We start from the raw sequence: 8386 nt of genomic DNA, 5'->3' as shown, positions 1-8386 counted from the left end.
TATCCTTGCACTATTACAGAGCTCCCACGCAATCCTCCCATAACAGACAATAATATTTCGTCTTCAAGTTATTCTTCTTCCCATCCTCCATCTGATATAGTTACTAATCCAATATACCATTCGAGCAGCCCTTCCATCTGCAATCATACAACTAGTAATAATGATGATAATAATAATAATAATAATAATAATAATAATAATAATAATAATAATAATAATTAGAATAACAATATTTCTCCTAACAGCCATCCTAACGCTAACAACACTCATTATCCCCTCCAAAATAGTCCTCATACAGACATTGTCCCACCATTTATTGAACACTATGAACAAAATTCAAACTATTTAACTAATACAAATCAGCAAATTAATATTAATACCAGACTCGAGCTTTTAATAAAGTACATACATATATCGGCGCTACTTCAACATTAATAAAGAAAAGAATATCAAACCACATTTCTTCTTTTAACAACCATAATTCTAATAATAACCAAGGGACTTCTCTAACCACTTTAATTAACTCTAACAATACTCCCTTCTCAATGAAATGGACTATTATAGAAAAAGTTAAGTCTTATACTCCAGCCTCTAAGTCATGTCGCCTCAGCACAACCGAAGCTATAACTATAATTACTTCCCCTCAAAGTAACAATATAATAAATTCTAAAAATGAATTGATCTCTTTCTGTAAACATTAGTCCAAATTTAAGTATGGCAATTTTGAAATTACATAGTTATTACTTTTACCCTTTATATAGATAAAGAATATGTTTTCTTTAACTTTATCGTTTTTTGACATACTTCTTAATGCTTTATAATTTAATAATCCTTTATTTTAATTCTTTATCTCTTTTTTGCATTGCCGGTTTTTTATCTACATTTTCTGTTTTATTCTTTAAACTTTCCTATCTATCTAATATATCAATCTACCCACACTTTCATATCTTGTATGTATATTTACTTAAATTTTACTATATGAATTTACTTACTTTTTTTCCCTGAAATTGCAGATATCGGCCTTCTTCTCCCCTTAAATAATTTTTATTTTTTAAAAAATTTTTTCTCATTTTATTTTATTTTATATTATATATTATATTTTAATTTTTTATGATATTTTATTTATTTATTTTATTTATTTATTCTTTATTTTCTATTTATTTATTATATATTTATTTATTTTTATTTTCCTTTTTTATTTTCCTTTTAGTGTCGTTTAACAACTCTTGCTGACATTTTTTTAAGTGATGACCTGTACATTTCAGTTGACCTATATTTTTCTGCCCTATATATATTTTCGCGCCTTTAACATTTCCTGTCTGGGTCATTTTGACTTTTGTTTCCCTTTATTTTATATTTTATATTTAACTTTATCATTTTTTTCTCTCTCTCCTTTCTCTTCCCAGATCTTTTTTATTTATAGTTATGTCTCGGAAGTAGAGTGAAAAGCACATTTTTTCTTTTTATTAATATTATATTTTTTTTCCTTGTACACATTTTTGTGAATTATTCCATGGATTTCTGCGTTTGGATTATTATGGACCATCTTCTTCCAATTACGGGATTTCCTTGGATTTTACTTGTACAAATGGAAATTCTTTTAACTTTCTTGAAGTTTTACATTTGGATTTTACCGTCACTGGATTTTTATCTTCCACCAGACTATCCATTAATGTGTAATCACCTATTTCTTTACCATATTCCCTCTGTTTAACTTATTTTGTTTTCAAGTAAGATCTTTGACTTACTTGTTGTTTCATCAAATACTTCTGCTTGCAAAATCCGATCCCGCATTTTGCTAATTCCTACCCTCTGATGAGAAGTAGATATTTCTTCGAAACTCCGCGGATTAAGGACTATCCATTTATCTAGTGTTTTCTTTTCAGATTAAATATGCTTTTAACTCATTTCAAAGTGTTTTTAACATATTTTATTAACTGTTTGCTCATATATATATATATATATATATATATATATATATATATATATATATATATATATATTCCTACGTATAATATAAAGTAAGGATGTTCCTTATTCATTTAACATGAATAGCATTTTTTACATTATTATTTCAAAGGAACTACTTTTTTGGTTTTCAGTTTGGAGATTTGAAGAGTGCATATTCAGAAGCAGACATAGGATCGAATCGAAAATCTCAACAAATGCCAACAACAATGAATGTACACACGTGTGTGCGTGCGTGTCTTTTTTTGTTTGCTTGCGTGCGTCTGTGTATGCGTGTGTCTGTGCGTGTGCGATAAAACTATTAAGCCGCGTAAACTTGGACACGCGTGCGTTGGTGCTTCTACACATACATATGCGTGTGCGTTTCTTTTTTTATTGTTTTTCTTGTGTGCGTGTGTGTTTGCTTTGAGTGCGTGCATGTGTGTGTTTTCTTTGTACATATGCATTCGTTATGAGCATGAACGTGCAGACCAGATACGACACCTACAGTCTTTGCCTGAAAACCAACTTATTATTATATTTACTGTCTCGAAGATGGTAATAAATAAAATTATACAACAAAGCGCAACTGACTAAATAGTATTTTTCGTAAGATACGAGGAAAATAGATCCTGCACACATTAGGTATGTGAAAATGCCAAGGCTTTTGCGAGGGTTAAGTGGCATTTATAACTTGAGTAAGCCGTAATTCTGTGCACTGAGGTATGTGTCATAAATTTGCCCCTACCACCTATATCCGGGGGGTTAACTACACCGCAGGGATACTGATGAGGTAGCACACATGTTTCGCTACATGCTGGTATTTGAACTATTTCCATACGTTCAGTAGAAGTGTAAAAAATTTTTAAGTGAAGTTTTGTGTCATTTAAATCATCATTATTAGACCTGAAGGTAAGTTGTAATAGTTTTGAAACTATATATATTCGTTAATATAGATATTAAACCTTATTTGTGCGAAATATGAAGCCTATATGACTTTACCTTCATTGGTTTTGAGTTTACCTAAAATGTGAAGCCATTACGAAAATTTTCAAAATTTCACTAACGCTATATCGTTAACCTACGCACTTTGTTTACAAATATTTTCCAACAACGGCAATGACGCTAAACTATGGCTGGCTAAAAAAATTCTTTTAAATTATTAAAATTTATTTCAGCATAATGAACTTTTAGGATTTAAATTATTTTACTTTCTTTAAACCAAAACATTTCTCCCCGGCAAAATATTTTATCATTTTATCGAGCTGCTTTTTTTTTTCTTCCATTTTGTTACTTTGCTTTTTTTTTCTATAATAAACTAATAAACAAATTTACAATTAAAAAAAAATACAAGAGTTATTTTTAAAATTAAAAAATAAAACTTTCATGAATATATTTTTTATTATGCACATTTTGCAAACTTTAAATTCTAAAAGTTTTAATAATTTAAAAGAAATTTTGGGTTTGTATTACTGTACACATTCGAAAAAGTTGTCAAAAAACAAATATATAACAAATAAATATTATCAAAGGCAAGATAAGTTACTTTTCTACCAAACTGGATACATTTTTTGTTTTTATTCAATATAACATGTTTATTCAGTTCGAAAAACATGCAGTGCTACCGTTGTATTGGAAAATTCAAAATAACGACCACTCTCTCTTAAACACGGTAAGTTTGGGAAAAGGTGTTATAAATAATAAACTAGACAAAATACTATTAAAAAAACACCGAATATATGCCAACGTATGTCACGGTAACATATAATGAGCGAATTTCTATCAGTATTTTGTCTAGTTTATTATTTATAACATCTTTTCTTGAACTTAACGTGTTAAAGAGAGTGTCGGGCGCCATTTTGAATTTTCCAATACATCGATAAACACTGTATTCGAGCTGAATAAAAACACGAAAAATATATCCAGTTAGGTAGAAAAGTAACTTATCTTGCCTTTGATAACATTTATTTGTTATATATTTGTTTTTTTGACAACTTTTTCGAATCTATGTGTACAGTAGTAATACAAACCCGAAATTTTAATTTATATGCTAAAAGTTCATGAGAAATGTAAAAAAAAAAAATTATATTTATTGGTGTTTGTATGATGAGAAATAAAAAAACGGTGCTTCTGCAGTTTATTTTGACATAAAAAAAAATCAGAATTAGCAGACTTCATATGCGGGGATGTAATATTGCCTTAGTAATTGACTACATCTTCCGCCCCAGCATCCCCCTTCACCTCTTAATCTTGTAAATAATTCATTAATAAACTTTCAAAATATATTTTTCTTGTTCTCCATTCAATAAGCTCTCCAGTGATATTTGTCTTTTTGAAATCGGACAAGAAATAAGAAAGTTATGACAAAATAACTGTGAAAAATCTTGATATCGGTCACAACTTTGTTAAGGAAATCCATTGATTCTATTGTCAAAAATTAGCCTCAAATTTCAGCTTTAGAATTGTTGTAACTTTCTTATTATTTGTCCTACAGAGGTGGTTCAAGTATCATTAGAATGGTCTCTGCATACTCTTTCTGCTGAGCTGTTCCATTTTGAGATATGTTAACTTTGAATTTTTCTTTCACGTACCTACACACATGCATGTTTTGCGTAAAGACACAATAACGACGCTCCCCTGTGATAGAAGTGTGAAGACGCAAACAGTTTGATCCGTTTTATTTACGCCTTTTTTTTACTTAAATAATTTTTCTTTCAATAAATTTAGTTAATTTACTTTGTCTGTTATATTTACGCATTCTTTTTTTTGTTTTTTTTACTTATTTTTCGTGCATGTGTTTATTTTATTTCAATAACCTTTTTCATCATGCGCATGTTTATCTTAATGTTAATTTCATTTCTTTCATTTATTCGTGCGCACTCCACTTCGCTAGTGTATTTTATTTTTATTGAAATAATTTTTTTTGTTCATTGAGTATTTAAAAACTTTAACTCATTGTAATTTAAGACATCATACAGAGTGTGGCATGACTAATGGGTGTCGATATTTAGTAGGTACCTCCAAACTGTTGTGTACTCCGTCATCATTCTAAACAAAAAATACGACGTCATCAGTTCGTGTGTTTATTGTAATTTATATGGAAGAACATTAGCACTATAAAATTTATTTGCAAATAGCGTTATTTTACTATCGCTATTATTTTAGAACGGTAAAATAAGTGCATACGTTCACAAAAAAGTAATTTCTCATATATTACGAAAAACAACTAGTCCGTGTTAATGATTTGAAGATATAAGAAAAAAAGCTCGCAAAGAATTCAAAATTTATACATTAAACGATAAATTTATCAGAAATTTCTGAATAAATAAAATATACAATAAAAAAAATGAGCAATAAAATGTATAAAAAATAATATAAAACTTACCTTTTGTAAAGCAAATAAATTTTTAATAACGAACTAGACAGATGATAACTGAATTTTAACCTGTTCGGTTGATACATGTATCTACAAATGCTTGTTCTTACAGGCTTTTGTATATTTAAAAAAAAAAAAAAAAAAGCGCAAATTTTGATCTCTGTCTTCTTTGTTTTTTTTTTTTTTTTAAATAAACGCAAATTTTGACCTCTGTCATTTTAAATAATCAAATCGAAACGAATTTTTTTTTTTTTTGGTCGATTTTTCTTTTGCAATTTTTATTATCTCAATAATCATATATTATATTATATGAATATATATTTTTTAATATGGGAAACCTGTTATATAAAAAATCGGCTTAAACTTCATATCACGTAATATTTGAATTTAATATCATTTAAAGCTTTAAAAATAATTATTTTTTAGAATTCGATTTTTTTTAGTTGTAATTTGTGCCAGTTGACACGGTTAAGATTCGGATAAAAAATTGTTATAAAAATAAATACAATTTAGGTGCGCAGTATGATTATGATTATGCTGGCGCGTGAAAAATAAAAAATAACTCCCACGCAAATTCCGGCGTGGCCTTATATATTAAATTGACTCAAAACGAGCGGACGTAGTACAGAGCACCCCACGTGATGTGTCCGTCCAATGGGATTTCTCCGAGGACATTTTTCTAAACTTTTCCTTTTAAGCTCGCTGGGAGCCGGTCCAAATAGTATTTAAGCACACACAAACATCAAATCACTCTCTCAACTGAATTTCCATTCGGACGTTCCACGCGTGTTACTATCACTCTTCCATTTTTACCGCTCCGCGCGCTTCATACAATTTCACAGGCGAACATTACCTATTGCCTCTCTTACCATGTTTTAACATATGAACAGTTCAACAAAAAAAGACATTCTCCTTTTTTTACACGAACACTTAAAAAGGACTTCTGAACTCATTATAAAGAGAATTATATTTTATTTGTTAATGGTTGGTTTCTGTGAATAAACCTCCGTTTGTTTTGCATGTAAGTCTTCTTCTTTTTATTTTTATTTATTTGTGGAGGAAGTTAGTATCTAAAAAGGCCTGACGACCCCCACAAATTCAAATAATTATATTACAGAGAAAAAAAAAATCAAGAAAAATTGTTCATTTTATTATTTTTTTTACATAATATTAATGATTTTATGTCCAATTTTATTTACAACTTTGAGGTAAGTGAAAAAATTATGGGATTATATATATATATATATATATATATATATATATATATATATATATATATATATATATATATATATATATAATTATTTTTTTATTTATTTGATCTTTCCAGCTTTAAAAAATGTTGAATTTTTATCGACCTACATTTATTTTTTTCAGTTTTACTAACATAAAATATGGGGGGGGGGGTAGAACACCTAAGAATTCCTCTAATATATTTAACGAAACCTACTTTTAATATGTAAGTTTATTTAATAACGAATAAATATAGAAAATTTCAGGTAAATATGACTATTATTTTATTTTTGCTAGATTTTTAAAACATAGATGTGTCAACGGCTTAAAACACGTTACTACAACGGCTTAAAACACGTCGTTTTTAATGCGTCGATAATGTAAACACGATTTTTGTCTCGCATTTTCATTATTTTTGTAAGCTGTACAAAAAATTAAAATATTAGCAGTTTATTTGAAGCTTTTTCTTTTAAATAGTAAAATAGTTAGGATGATAACAATAAATTAATTACAGTTACATCGTGTTACATACAGGGGGGGGGGGTTAAAACTGCGGCACGCGCGTTGGAGGTACCTAATGTTTAATCCCGCAAATTAAAAAATAATGATGATAAAAATCAAGTGTGAAAATGGAGTTGAACAATCAAGCAAAGATGACTGAGACGAATGGATAAATTGAATACAAAATTTTTTAATTTTTTTTTTAAATAATGTAAATGAATGAAAAGAGAAGATAAGAAAGTTTCTTCTTAATTGAAAGTCTCTACCTGCGACCGAGGTAATTAAATGTTTTTGCTATGTAATGAAGAAAACAGTGCTTTTTGAGGAAGAATGAAACAATATAAGAGTCCGTCGCTTATTTTAGCGGAGAGGTAGAAAAGGGTAAAAATAAAAAGTCTGTCTACACGTGGAGGAATTAATTGTCGAACGTGCGCGCGTTTAACGTCCGCGCAGACGGAAATCGACGTTGATGTTATTTATGCTGACTTGATATCGACTAGGAGTATCAGAAATTTGGAGGAATTTTTGACAGCTCTGACAGAAAACTGCGAATAAAATATTAAAAAAAAAAAAATTGTAATTTCTCTTTTTAAAGTGGGTTGCTTATTTTCTGTATGGAATATACTTCCAAAATAAACTATTAAAGTTGTTTAAAAAATAATAGAAATATTATTTTTTATTTTTTAAAAAACAGTGTTTACAAAATGCCGGCGTGCCTTCATGCAGCCATTTTTGTACGTAATGAAATCAATTGAATTTTACGAGTTAAATATTTTTCAATTTTTTAAATTTAAAAATCTATCAAAATTTTTCTATTATTTCAATTTTTACGGTATTTTCAGGGTCAATGTGCATTTTATGCTCTTCCCAATAAATCAAATATAATATTTTAGACAAACGTTTTTTTTTTCAAATTCACCACTCCATTTTGAAATGTCTATTAAAATTTTAATAATTAATTTATGTACCAAAGATTTATATATCACAAATTGAGGATAAAAGATTTATAAAGAAAATATTCTAATTAAAAACAAAAAAAAAGAATAGGCTTTTGGAAATTTACCCGTAAAATCCAAAGTGTAAAACCTTTTTTTTTTTTTTAAACACGTTGATTTATTTTTTTTAAATGAAAGCTCATGTTATGCTTATACAAATAAATACCAAGCGCTGACGGCAAATTTTTCTATTTAATTCGATGTTTTCTTTTTTTTATATATTTAAAAAAATCAGTCGATAAAGAAGTATTAAAATATATCAATCAAAAACTCGTTTATTTCATTAAGAGAATTTTAAAAAAATCGATGAACTGGATTTTTTGTTTTAGGGGAA

General features: G+C 28.2%; 1 long non-coding RNA gene across 1 annotated transcript; it reads right to left on the bottom strand.

Annotated features, from left to right (window-relative positions):
* Positions 1-1326: 1326 nt before the first annotated feature.
* Positions 1327-6444, bottom strand: LOC145296839 (uncharacterized). Its single transcript, XR_013870038.1, has 2 exons — positions 4539-6444; positions 1327-2579 (listed from the first exon to the last, which is right to left on the bottom strand). It is a non-coding gene; the product is annotated as an uncharacterized LOC145296839 (long non-coding RNA).
* Positions 6445-8386: the final 1942 nt, after the last annotated feature.

This window comes from Euprymna scolopes, chromosome 17 (assembly GCF_053919585.1).
Source record: "Euprymna scolopes isolate OS-2025 chromosome 17, ASM5391958v1, whole genome shotgun sequence".
NCBI lineage: Eukaryota > Metazoa > Mollusca > Cephalopoda > Sepiida > Sepiolidae > Euprymna > Euprymna scolopes.
The sequence above is the reverse complement of the archived record's forward strand: the minus strand, read 5'-3'. Positions and strand labels throughout refer to the sequence as shown.